At 50.0% G+C, this 13,271-nt stretch overlaps 1 protein-coding gene across 2 annotated transcripts in view; it reads right to left on the bottom strand.

The window, feature by feature from the left end:
• LOC122370472 (protein phosphatase 1 regulatory subunit 27-like) overlaps positions 1-8,020 on the bottom strand; it is a 41,844-nt gene extending 33,824 nt beyond the window's left edge. The window contains exon 1 of one of the 2 annotated variants that reach the window (XM_043346131.1): positions 7,661-8,020. The gene's annotated coding sequence lies outside the window, so the exon portion shown is untranslated. The remainder of the gene's footprint in view (positions 1-7,660) is intronic. The other variant, XM_043346132.1, reaches the window with a different exon arrangement.
• Between the last annotated feature and the right edge of the window lie 5,251 nt (positions 8,021-13,271).

Here is a 13,271-nt window from a genome sequence, read left to right as displayed (position 1 = left end):
CGGCCTGTTGACATCACTGACTGTGAGGGACAGGGCGCCGGGCCGCCTCCCCGAGCGACCCAGTCTGCCGACAAAGGAGCCGACTTCCAGCTCAACGATCTTGATATGTCACAGAACACACCCTTCCCGTGGGCTAAAACTGGCCGGGGTCCGAGATCAGAGGCTGATCTCGGTTTTATGCATGGCGCCAGTTAGGAAACACGCATCACAGCTTGGCCTTCTGCGTTAGTGGCCGCATCGTTTTTATTGCGGTAGCGCCACTCTGAAAACAGAAGTTCTCAAGCTGCTCAGAGCATAAACATCATCGTAAAAGAAACAAACTAGAGGCAATTAGTGACACCTGTTACCTCGATAACACGAGCTCAACTGGGTGCAGGAACCTCCATTGCACCGTGCCGCCGAAAAACACGCACAAAAAGCTCCAACGTGACTGAGGCGGGGACCAGTATCAACAGACCACTGGAGAGTCACGAGATCAGCCAAGCTCGCCCCGCCCCAGACCCACGGTCGGAGCGACTTCAAAGGAGGCCGCTGCCGCCGCCACCTGGTGCGACCCGAGGTGCGTGCGGAACGCGCCGCCGGCGCTCTGGGAACGGCGTGACATGGAGTGCGTGGGAACCGCGTGACTGGCGGCAGCCGCCGAAAAAGTGGCCGGCATTGAAATCCGCCGAGGCCGGTACAATATGCGCTTTTGTGGTCGTTCTTTGTGCCGAGTTAGAGGCACACATAACCCTGTCAGCCTCACGCGACTGTCGTGACCAAGTCCGGCGGCGAACGCAACAAATGACCTAATTATTTCTGAGTTCCCCTATCCATTGGCGTGTTATCTTTGGAACGGGTCAGACCCGACATAATGTAATTCAACGGTGACGATAAGTAATGACCGTCATGTGACAACCGTTCTCGAATGGAATATTTACACGGATGATGTAACCCGTCAAACACCGAATCCACCCGAGGGTAAGATCGTTATCATTTCAGCCGAATGTTTATTGATTTGATATGATACTCCTGGACCACCCATGGCGCTAGCTGGAGAACGAACTGTTACCAAGGTAATTCGCTCAGACGTTACCTCAGCCTCAGCGCAAATGTGCCGCGAGCCCACCCATAACGTATGAGTTGTTTAGGTCAATCATCAGTGGACATATGATAAAAAGGTCTGCTTATTCCCAAAACGTGGGATAACCAGCATGAGACGAGACCCAAATGAGCAGAACATTTAAGAACCAGCTACAAAAAAAGTTTGATGTGCTGCCGGTTGCAGCTGAACGGAAAAGACATCGAATTTCGCAACAAATTGGTGCGTACTTTCCATCACTGCTTGACATCTGCCAAGTTACAGCGGAATGACGAAAAGCAGCCCTCGTGGCCAGATAAATGGCAAACCAGATCACAGCTGGAGCCGCGTACGAGTTCCTCTCCGTCGTTTCCCCGCGCCGGCGGTCGGCCCGCCTCCATACAAGCCACCGGCGATGACGGCGCTGATGACGGCGTGACGCGGCCGCCAGTGACGCCCCTCAGTCGTGACGGGTGACGCGGCGCCGCTCCAGATGCCGGCGGACCCCCGGGGCGGCGGCTCGCCCCCGCGGCCGCCCCCGCCGGCAGCCGGTCAGCCGCCGAACGGGGCCGCCGAGTGGCGAGTCGTGTAGCGGGCCGTGTGCCGCGGACGGGCGGAGTCGCCGCCGGCGCCCGGCCGGCCGGACCACCGCGCAGGGCACGTGTCCACCATCAGCCGGGCACGACCGGACCAGCACGGCCGCTCGACAGAGACGAGAGGCACTCGGCTCCTGCAGGCGGCTCCAACAGCTCGACGGCGGCTGCACCCGAGAGGCTCTCATCCATTGTCTGAATGGGCAGCGCTCGGTCGGTGCCGGCGCAGCGGGTGGCGACAGCGCGGTCACAGATGGCGTAATTAGCCGCCATTAGACCCAGTGCACAGGGCGGTATGCCGAGTGGACACCGGCCTTATTGAGATGGGTGACTCCCTTCAGTGGACTCTCGAGTGGTGTTCGAATATTTATTGTGGTTTTCGGGGGCCCGCTTGGCCAGTGAGAGTGATTTGAAAGACGAGAGCCGAGCTTTCTACCATCGATGTCGATTGTCATCTCCATCGTGCCGATGCAGGTGTATGTATGGGCTCCTAGCAGTTTATTCTTCGCCCTGGGCTGACGCAGACTCCATATCCGGAGCGGGCGGGCCGAGTGTTTGGCCCGGGTGCAGTCGGCCGGTCCCAAACACAGTCCCCCCCCCCTTGACCGCTGCACTGTCTGCAGCCGTCAGCGCCCGAAATAACCCTACCAGACGCAGAGGCTGTTTGGTTCGGCAGGAATTACGAATCCCGGATCTGCGACTCCGGGAACCCACAGTGTACCATAATCGCCAGGCGATAGGAGGGCAAGAGCGAAACTTTGGCGGTCCGTTGACAGTAAATCAATAGGGTATTTGGGCCGAACTGACATGTAAGATCAATATGATTCCTCAGAGGACTTAATTGCCCACAGCTGCGACAGAAGTTGGTATCCGCATTGTCATGCTTTAAATTAGACGTCCGTTGAAATGACAAACTTGAGATTTTGAGAAATGCTAGAACAAACAACGCTGAATCCGCGCCAGAATGTAATTAAGAAATTTGGGCCTAATAGATCCTTCAAAGACAGCTGGCCCACACGGAACTACCAACATACACGACACCAAGTAATGCACAATGCCACGAGCTCACAAATACTCTTATCTTCCACTTGGATTTTCACCATCGTGCCACCGTGCAGAGCGCAGCTCGCCCCGGTGATACCCGGCTGGCTGAGATAGTCCCGACTCCCTGTGTGGCCGTCCATCGGTCGTTTGCCCCAAACTCCGCTCCTGTGAGGTATGTGAAAACGATCACACAGCCAATCCCCGGGCAGCGTCCGATACCATCTCCGTGGCGTGCCTCTATCGGCGCGGCGGCAAAATTGGGCGATAAGCAGCAAAACTCGTGTTTTATAGACCCTCCCGGCCGCCCCCTTATCTGGCTGCTGCCGATTGCAGCACGCTTTGGTGGCAAATTGTTGCCAGCGGTGGCCTCTAACATCTGGCGTCGCCGCGGGCTCAGCAGCCATCAGGGAGGGGTCCTCCCGGCCCCGCAGCCTCCAAATCGACCGCTACCGTCTGCACTGAGCCCGCAGTGCTTGTTTAGCGGTTCCACAACAATAACTCAGCCGTCGTCAGCCGTGGAAAGCAGACCCCGGCGCCGCTCGCCGCTGCTGGAGAGAGAGACAGGGACAGCGGTGACCAGCGACACGGGACCGAGTTGACACTGAACATGATGAACAAGAGGCCGGGCAGCTCGTAGACCAGAGTGGCGACAGAACTGTGCCGGGCAGTGCCGCGGGGGCTGCAGGAAAAGCGGACGGGCGGGGGCGGCAGAACGACCGGAGTGTCACCAGAGCGGTGTCACCACTGCCGGCCGGGGGTGTGTGCTGCCCGGTGAGGCGGAAGGGCGTGGCGTGGTATGATTGGTGCCGTTTGGTGCCATTCGATGTTGTGTATTATCCATCTGGCGAGCGCGGCTTCGTCATAGTCGTGCCATGCAATGGAGTTTGATGTCATGTGCCACTGCCGTTTATTGCCATGCTGTGTCATGCGAATGGGCTTTTCCGTATGGGGTTGTACGGTGTCGTGTAGTACCGTGAGATGCCCAAGCTCCTGGCTCTCAACTCCCCAGCTCCCAGCTCTTAGCTCCCAGCTACCATGTCAGTTTCCAACCAACCAGAACGGAGTGATCAGCCGCGGAATATGGTGGCCGTTCCGTATGATCATAAAAAACAGACCCGGACAAACACCGCGGACAATGGGAATCAGGCAAGAAGACCGATACAAACAAATGAATACCTATACAGACGGACAGCATATAAAAATACAGACAGACAGACAGACAGACAGACAGACAAACAGACAGATTGGCATCTAGGGCTGCTCTTGGAAAATTCATAACGAAGGAGAAAGATCTCCGAAAGGTCCACATGGTTTCATTTGCTAATTACTCGTTACTTAGAGCCAACGTATAAATTTTCATGAAGATTATGACACGAGTCTCACTGCTGAGTGATATTAAAAAGATAAAAGCGCCCAAGCCATATTCTGCACTTTTCATCAATGAAACGCTGCGAATCACACCTCATCTGCAACATCCCGTTTTATAGTTCTTTTATTATAATAAACCGAAAGCAGAAAGACCGTATCTGATGCACTGTCATAGTATATTTTGTGCCTGTCTATCGTAACAAGCCCATGAAAACAAAATAGCAGTCGCAAAAAGATGTGTTCCCACTAGTCAATACTTGCAAATGCCTACACCTTCAGACCTGCAGCTAAATGCTTATCTAACATTCCCGTTCCCTAAGCCAACGGTGCGGAACTAGAGCATCTTTAATATATTCGCAGTTCTCTCTAACCGGTGCCCTGCATATTGCAATGCCATAAAAATCCTCATTGACCTCTAGTGACCTTCAATGACCTACCAAGTCACTAAGCTGAACTGACACGGAAATCAGCTGAAGCAGATGTGTAGCTTTTTCTTGCCACCTTTCAAACTCAGCTCTTATTTTGCCTAGTGGACGTCCGGACAGTTGAGCCTCGGCTGACGTAAATTTGTAATTTTCTCACACATCGTCCGTCACCGTCGTTCTCCAGGACGACATGGCCACACCCTGCGGCTGTGTTTTTACCCGCGGTGTCCGAGGTGACATCAGGGTTCCCTGCAGACCGGTGACCGTTTCCCGACCTCTGGCCAATGTCAGTCGGCACCCCATTGCCACCGTCCGTGTGTCCAGTGCGTGTTTAGATCGATTGATCAGTCGCGGCGGCTTCACGGATTACGGAACGTGGCTGTGACCGTCTCGTTGGAAGGGGAAGTTAGGGCAATGCCGGAGTTGGGGCAAAGCCGAAATTCGAGATATTTCGAAAACCGTAAGACATGAATGCCACCTGTCAGTGATGCTCTGAAGCTTAAGTGACTACAATTATCGCATGTTTGTTACGAGTCGTCATTCGGAATACTTCGACTGTGAGGGCGCCAAGAGCGTTTCCAAGGTACGTTTCCCTTGTACTACATGCGCCTTTGAAGCTGCATTTTTTACTCATTATGCTACCGTTTGTCTGGCCAATTCGGTCAAGTAATCTTTAGCATGTCTTTGCATAAGTGTGCTGCCTATTTGAGATTTATACAGCACGTTGAAAAGTTATGGGCCTGCAAATGAAAGTATGGCTGGCTGGGGTAATGCCGAAAACGTGCGATTACGCACGTGTTAAAAGCACGCTACGTGGACTTTACTGCTGTAGGATAGCAACGCGTATTTTTAGTCACACAAATTACACTTTCAACCGACACAACGGCCTGTTACCTATAAGGAATGATTTACCTGGCATTTTCTTATTATATCACACAATTATAACTTCCAGTGTGCACCAAGCGTCCTTAAGCTCTTAAAACGTGTGTCAGCTTTGATGAATTCTGGATAAAGTTTGAGATAAAATGGCAAAACATCAATGTCGGCATTCCCCGTAGATCATTTCTCCCATTTTCGGCTTTCCCCGCAGTCCGGGGCAACGCCGAAAAAGTCACTTCTTTGATATTTTTAGTTTGTGCGCTTAACGGTATGCGAATTCATCAAATGCGCCTGGTATGTTTGAAAGGCAAAAGACTGGCCTCTCGAATGACGCGAACAAGAATAGCGTATGTTGTCTATACCTTGCGTGCTACGGGCGTCAGAAAAAAAGTCTTCGGCGTTCCCCCAACTTCCCCAACCAGTTGCATATAATAAAGCAAGAGTGTGGCGGGATCTGCGGAGAACACACAGAAACGAGCTCGTCTGGATGGCATAGGATGCGTCTTAGAGGAAGGCTGATCTCGGCTTACTGACAAAACTGGAAGCAGATGTGACCGAACAAATGTGAAATTAAGGCAGGTAGGTACTGCAGTGTAAACGACGAATTCTTTGAAATGACCCAACATTACACAGAATCGTTAGCTGATAAACATTGAATGGTACAATTAATTTTAATCATGATTCACGATGAAGTTGAAATGCAGCCCTCACGCCCTTCGAATAAATCCCCCCAAAACATTTTTTTACAATTTTATGCGGGTCATATGTGTGCAATGTTCTTTACTATTTAGTGCGACGTCTGTCATGACCAAATTCATTACTTCGCCGGTTAGGTGGTCACTCAGGTCCATGTTACACCAGTTCAGTCCCCCTGTTCCAGATCGATTGGTGTTAACCCGTTCGCCGTCACATCGCTCCTCTCCAGCTCAATGAACCGTCTGAGGCCTTCCAAAATCACTGAGCAGTGAGCATATCATCAGTACCATTGCATCGGCGAGGGAAGACAGACGAAGGTGAACTCGAGGGAAATTCTGGGAGGTGCATTGGGTGCGGGATAAAAAGGAAGCTTACTTGCCTCATAAAAATTGAAAACAACGGAGCAGTGTGATGTCTCGTGGATTGGTACAAAGATGCGTTTAGCCATACTTATATGTTATAGTATGAACGTCATTGGTTAAAATTGGTTACAGGTTGTGGCCCTTAAATGAATATTCTAGATTAGGAGGAGCCTCTTTTATGCAGAGAAACCGGTTTCACCACATCATAACAATGCTCAGCCTTTATTACGGAGCGAGCGAAGCGAGCGTAGTCTTTCCTTAGATTAACGGAAATTTCTGAGTATGAGCGGCCGGCCGGCCGGCCGGCCGGCCGTGGTCACGCTTTTGCGAGGCTTATATCTCAGCAACCACTTGACCGATTTACACGCGGTAATTTTTGTAGGGTAGCTTCATTCCTTCTACCAAGTATTGGACTATTCCCGATGCATGTGGGTGACCCCTTATGCACGTGCCACGTGCAAAACGAAGAGGTGTCACTTTTGTAATTGTTGCAATATCTCGGTAACTACTGGGCCGATTGCGCTGAAAGTTGGCATGTAGGTAGGCACTCACTAGGCAATGCATATCCATGTGCCAGAGTTGGGGTGCTGCTGCACGTGCGCACGTGCAGGGGTCGATTCCACATCTCGAGAACGGCTGGACCGATGGCGCTCAAATTTGGTACATGGCTAAGGACCGGTTAGTAGGGTGCCGTGCAAAAGTCAGTTGGGACCCATTTTGCACGTGCGCACGTGCAGGGTGCCGCTTCCAGATCTCGAGAACGGCTGGACCGATTGTGTTCAAATTTGGCACATCGCTAGAGACCGGTTAGTAGGGTGCCGTGCACAAGTCAGCTGGAGGTACCCCCTCGAAATTTCGCACGTGCAAGGCTCACCCTCTCGCTCGCTCCGTTAATCGCCCCAAAAGGCGTTATACTGGTTATATTTTCTAACCTCATTACTTAACTTTATCTATAAATATTGTAATAAGCCGTATAGGGTAACTAAGTGTCCGTTGTACTTACGAGCAACGACTTTCCCCCAACGAGCACTGCAAAAGTCATAATTATTTTGATAACATAAATTATGGCTGACCGAATAGGTAATCATTTTTCAATTATAAATTCAATTAATGCAATGAAGCAAGCAGAAGTGATGTTTTAATATGCTTATTGCGCACAGAAACAGAATCACACAGAACAGAAAGCACACAGAATCAGCCCTGAATTCCCCCCCCCCCCCCCCCAACACTTACCGATATAAGTTCGAGGAAGTCGGCTGGGACAGTCGGCGGTGATTTTCAGTGCAGGACAGGTGTATCCTGACTCGGGCTGTTTCCAGTCCCCAGTCAGACCTGAAGTCCCGCCGTCCTGAATCTGAAGCAGACCGTCCTGTCCTACACAGAGTCTCCCAGCACCCGCGGGCTGGAGTCCCACACCACTCCACCACTGACAGTCTGGGGCTTAGGCTGCACCACGGCTCTGCACCAGCACCACGGCTCGCACCAGCACCACAGGCCCACGCCAGCACCACGCGGCGGCCAGCCGGCTCACTGGCGCCCGGCGCAGCTGCCGACCCGACACTGACTTCTGCCAGCTACCGCCCGCCGCCCGCCGCCCGCCCGCCCGGTCCGCCGCCGCGGGCTGCGGGTGCGTGCCACCGACTGTCCGCCCGCCCCGCCCCCGCCCCCGCCCCCGCCCGCCAGTGTTCACTGTTCACAGATCAATTAGCGAGCTCCATTACGCGAGGTTCATTCTTTCCCAGCCACCGGGCAGACTGAATAGATTTCCCACTACGGTGGAGGCAAAAACTCGGCGTAAAAACGATCTCATGCACCGGCGCCGTCGGCAGAGGCCCGAGCTCACTCGGCACACAGTCCAGAGATGGAAAACAATCGCGCAGCCACGGCAAACATCCGCCCTGGGCCGTGCGTGAGCTGCCGTGTGTGTGTGAGGGTGTGTGCGGTTCCTGTTAGACATATACCGCAACATTCAGCCTGGCATAGTTTCAGTTGATAATGCTCGTCTATTGGGCTGAAACAGAATGCGGAGTAGCTGTTTAATTGCTTATTTTGCACCTTTCGTTTGTTAAATGATATCGATTGTATACAAACAGCATTGCGGATGCAATGTTACGTTCAAATCAATTAATTCTGAAAAATGATAATCCAGCGTGCCTACCTATATGTCACCGTTCCTATAAGTTATGCTAGCAGGTGGCAAAACTATATGAAGCATTTGACAGCAAGTCACTGCGATCCGAAAGACAGTTCGAGTGTAGGACGTTAGGTGTAGGCGTAGAGGGTGAATAGCTCATCATTTAACATTTCAAGATTATGTTTATACTGGCACATAATACGTCATGAGATTAACCCGCGCCGTGCTGGGGGGGGGGGCGTTTTTACGCCCCCCCCCCTCAGGTTTTTCGCGAATATCTCAAAAAACGGCGGCGCGCAGCGCCGCCGTTTTTGGTACACGTGTTCCTACATCATTTCCGCACATGTTGTGAAAATTTCAGACCTAGGCCGTTCAAGGTCAGGTCACCAGGTCACGTCAAGTGACCTTACCTCAGAAAAAGTTCAAAGGCTCGCTATAGCTACACCGACTGAACGATCACTTTGAAACTTTCAGCGATTGATATGAGTAACAGTATGTATAAAATGTATATCTCGGATTTTTGATATCTGTGACCTAAGGTCAGGTCAATTTTGCGACCTCTCCATTATAAGTCAATGGGAGAAAATTGAAATGCGCCTCTTTTGGACGAATATCGTTCAAAACGCTCTCAAACATCGGTTCATAGGTAAACATGACACACTGAATAGGAAAAATGCACCTGTGACCCCTCTGTGTGCCCCTGAGGTCATCTCAGGTCATGAACGGTCGCCAGCAGTTTTTTGGCTATAACTTTTGATAGAGACGTGCTAGAGCGGTGAAAACACGTCAGATGTGTTCAGCTCGACGATACGGATCGACTGATATGCAACATGACCTTTTTCGGTCAGGTCATGACCTTGACCTGAGGTCAAATTTTCAAAATGACCTTTCAAGGTCAACAAATAGTTCATTCGACGCGTCTCGACGAGAGGAACACGATGCTGGCAAAAGTAATGTCATGGCGCTTATGAGTCAAAAGTTATTGACGAAAAAACGTTTTTCGTAAAAACGGCTATTTTTGGAGTTTTTGCCCTTTGGAGGCTAAACCGTTGACCTGAGGTCAAATCTGAGAACATTACTCAGAAAGGTCTGTAAAAGGGCTATCGAATGCGCTTTTCCGCGGCGCTGTAGCTCTATCGGTTCCCGAGATAGCCGTTGGCAGTTTCCAAAATGTTGAAATAGTCAACATTTTACCTTTGGTGACCTCTGGTGACCTGACCTTTGACCTGACCCAAAAAATGACCGAAGTGTTTTCGTCCTTATTTTTGACGCTCTTTCGATTGCCGCTTACCGCGTGTCGCTACGTGGCCCAGGAGCCGAGTTAGACGGGGGGGCGTGAAAACGCCCCCCCCCCCCCCCAGCACTCGGCGGAAAGTTCAGGCCACCAGCACGGCGCGGGTTAACCCGCGACCTGGTGGGGGGGGGCTATTTTTTGCCCCCCCTCCAGACTTTTCAATATATCTCCATAACCGCTGCGCCGATCGTCACCAAACTTTCAGTACCCTCCCGGACATCAATTTTACATATGGTGACCAAAATTTTTTCCAAAGGCTATGATAGGTTGGCCGGAAATGACGTCAGAGTGACGTCATGTTCTGCCGTTTTCGACCCAAAAAAGGGTTTCGCGGGAAGAGCTGTCAGGCCTATAGCTTTGCAAATACAGAAAAATGATAAAAACATAAAAGCTGTAGAATTGACAGGGCTACAAAACTGCTATCTCGGATTTTTGAAATTTTTGGATTTTGACCCCCAAAAATCAAAAAATAATTTTTTTGGATATAATGATCGAAAAATCCAAAAAGTTTTTTGAATTTCGCAAAAACCGGAATATATGTGATAGTCCTTACCGCCTTCCATCCACATACCAAATTTGAGATTGATACCTCTTTTTATGGCGAAGTTATAGCGAAAAAACTGTTCAAAATTGATGACGTCAAATTTTCAAACTCCATTTTTAGCAATTCTAGACCCCGTAGCTCAAAACAAAGACCACCATTAGACTCCCCGTGACGAGCTGCATCGAATCAATACCCATTTTATGCAAAACTATCAACTTTAAAATTTGACCTTTTTTGGCCTGACCTTGACCTGACCTTGACCTGAACTTCACCAGAAAGTGACCTAAGCCGTACCTGATAGTCTTATAACCAACACCATTGAGTTGGAAATGAAAAATTGGCCATAAAACATGCATCACACAACCTTAGTAAAGTTGGACTCATGTGACCTGACCTGTGACCCTTGGTGACCTGACCTGTGACGTGACCTGGTATTGTCAGTGACCTCTAATAGCAACATATGTACTAGGCAACTGACGCCCTATCGCTGATTCTCGACAAAATGCGTTTTCCTCGGTGTTATAGCGCATTCCCTAGAAGACCCGTGAACGGTGAAACATTTCATCTTTGACCTGACCTGTGACGTCATCGGTGACCCCGAGGTCAATGAAATTTGGTTTCCCTCGACAAATTTGACAGGCCTTTCGAACGCCGTTTGAATTTTGCGGATCCGTCCAGTAGTTTCGGAGATACGAGGGGGGGCAAAAAATAGCCCCCCCCCACCAGGTCGCGTTATAAACAGACCCCACCAGGGCGCGGGTTAAGAAAAGTGAAATGAGGTCACGAACTGAAGGTCAGACTCGAACGAAGAGCTGAATATCGACGCTATCTTATTTTGTCCTTATTAATTTTTAACGGATTTTATAATATATTTTAATTTGACAGATTTACTTTATCGATTACTTAACATGAATGATGAGCATAATTCGGCCGTGTCTACAAAGGTACATACCTACACTGAAGAAGTGGTTCTCACTTCTCGCAAAATCTACTACGACAAATCAGTGTCCTTTATGTATTTATGGCCATGCTTCAGATAGCTCTGGTGAGTACCTACTTACCCACACACAGGATGCCTATTGACAACTGATAGTGAGATAATCCACCGATACAATAACGGTTCTTCACAGCACGTGTCTTCTGTGCGTGTCGAAGATCAGCGTCAGGTCATTTGTTCACTTCTCGGAGTATGAAACTGCACACCACTCTTCCTCGTAGGTAATGACATTTAATTTGTGTCTTCATATAAATTCATCCTTCCACGAGCGCAACTTTATGTGTGTGAGTTGAAGTGTGCAGTGCATCTAAGGGTCGGAGCGTAATTGTTATAAAGTAGATGTTATGTATCCGGTAAGGAACATTATCTTCAATTGCTTACGTGACCCGCCCCTGTTTTGTGTTGTTGTGTTGGGCCCTTTCGCTCTATTTATGCCGCATTTTGCAGTGCCGTGGGATGGGAAGATGAGGGTAAAGACCAAGACACTGGGCCGAGTCAATCATGGACTGGTGCACATCTTGTTGGAACCTTGCGACGGGTGTAATCCAACTTCAGGGGCTACCTGTCCCAGGCCATGATGGGACAGGTCAACCAGCCGCTCAAATGGTTGCCCCGCCGAGGGATACGCTTCATTTAAACTTGAAAGCGACCATGTCTACCGATTGTCTGGTGGGGATGGGGATGTGACAAAACCCGGAATAAAGCACGAGTGTGAACAAGAACGGTGACAGGCACTGAGTAAAGAGGGTTTGGGTGAATTCCAGTCAATGGGACATTGATAAAACCATACGTCCGTCAGTTCCAAGTTAGGAAACACTGTCACCACCTGTGTTGAGATAACGTTTTTCTTGGTAAAGAGCGTCGAGTGTTTCACTGAACAGCCTCATCTTGACGTCACAATCCACAGCGAGGTCGGTCAAGTCCCGACCCAAGAACAACAAAACACATCAACAAGGCCGGCGGCAAAAAGCCCGACCCGCGGTCATTTCACCACCGTCCGTGTTTTCCACGGCTCTGTTTCGGCTGTCCGGGCCGGACACACGGCGCCGAGCCGGACTGACACTGCAAGCTGTTTTCCGGCTCCAGGCACCTGACCTTATATTTTAGTAGCCTGTTGCTTTAACTATAGAAACGGACACTTCAGCCCAACGTATTCCTCCGCAGGTGCACATCCTTTTTTGTGCAGGTCCAGCCGGACCCGTGACAGCGAAACGAACCACTATCTTGGAGAGTACCTAATAGCCGTTTTCACGACGGCCATCTGGTACACGTTTGGTGCACATCTGATGCAGATTAGGTGCAGATTTGGACTTGGTCAAATCAGGTTCTGAGTGTGTCTCTTACTAGGTATCAGCTAGGGTTGCACTAATTGCTTATATGCCTGCTTTGTCATATTATCAGAGAGTATCATCGATTAAAACACTGAAATAAATTCATAAAATAAAGATATTTGTGTAGGGGAGCCGGGAGCGGGAGAGCGGCGGTGCCAGTTTAGAGGTATGGTTGAGTTAGTGTCCGCTTTTAGCTTTAGTTTACCTTGGTTTTGTTAAAATTGTATCCTACAATCCATAGGCGGCGGAACGGGGAGGGCACCGGGGCACCGTGCCCCCCTTTGATTTTGGCTTTTTAATATTAGCCCTATGGGCGTTGCATGGAAAGAATGGGACCAAAAGTCGGCAGTGCCCCCCCCCCTTAATTGAAAGTGTTCCGCCACTACTGCTACAATGAGTTACCTACGATATTATATTATTCGATACGATTATTTACTTTACGAACTTTGCGTTACGGTCTCTTGTCGTATGTATATCTTTTACAATATACGATCTTTATCTTACGATCACTTACCCACGTTCTTTTTCATACGATACTTTGCTT

This window comes from Amphibalanus amphitrite, unplaced genomic scaffold (genome assembly GCF_019059575.1).
Source record: "Amphibalanus amphitrite isolate SeventyFive unplaced genomic scaffold, NRLGWU_Aamphi_draft 001134F_arrow, whole genome shotgun sequence".
NCBI classification, from domain to species: domain Eukaryota; kingdom Metazoa; phylum Arthropoda; class Thecostraca; order Balanomorpha; family Balanidae; genus Amphibalanus; species Amphibalanus amphitrite.
The sequence above is the reverse complement of the archived record's forward strand: the minus strand, read 5'-3'. Positions and strand labels throughout refer to the sequence as shown.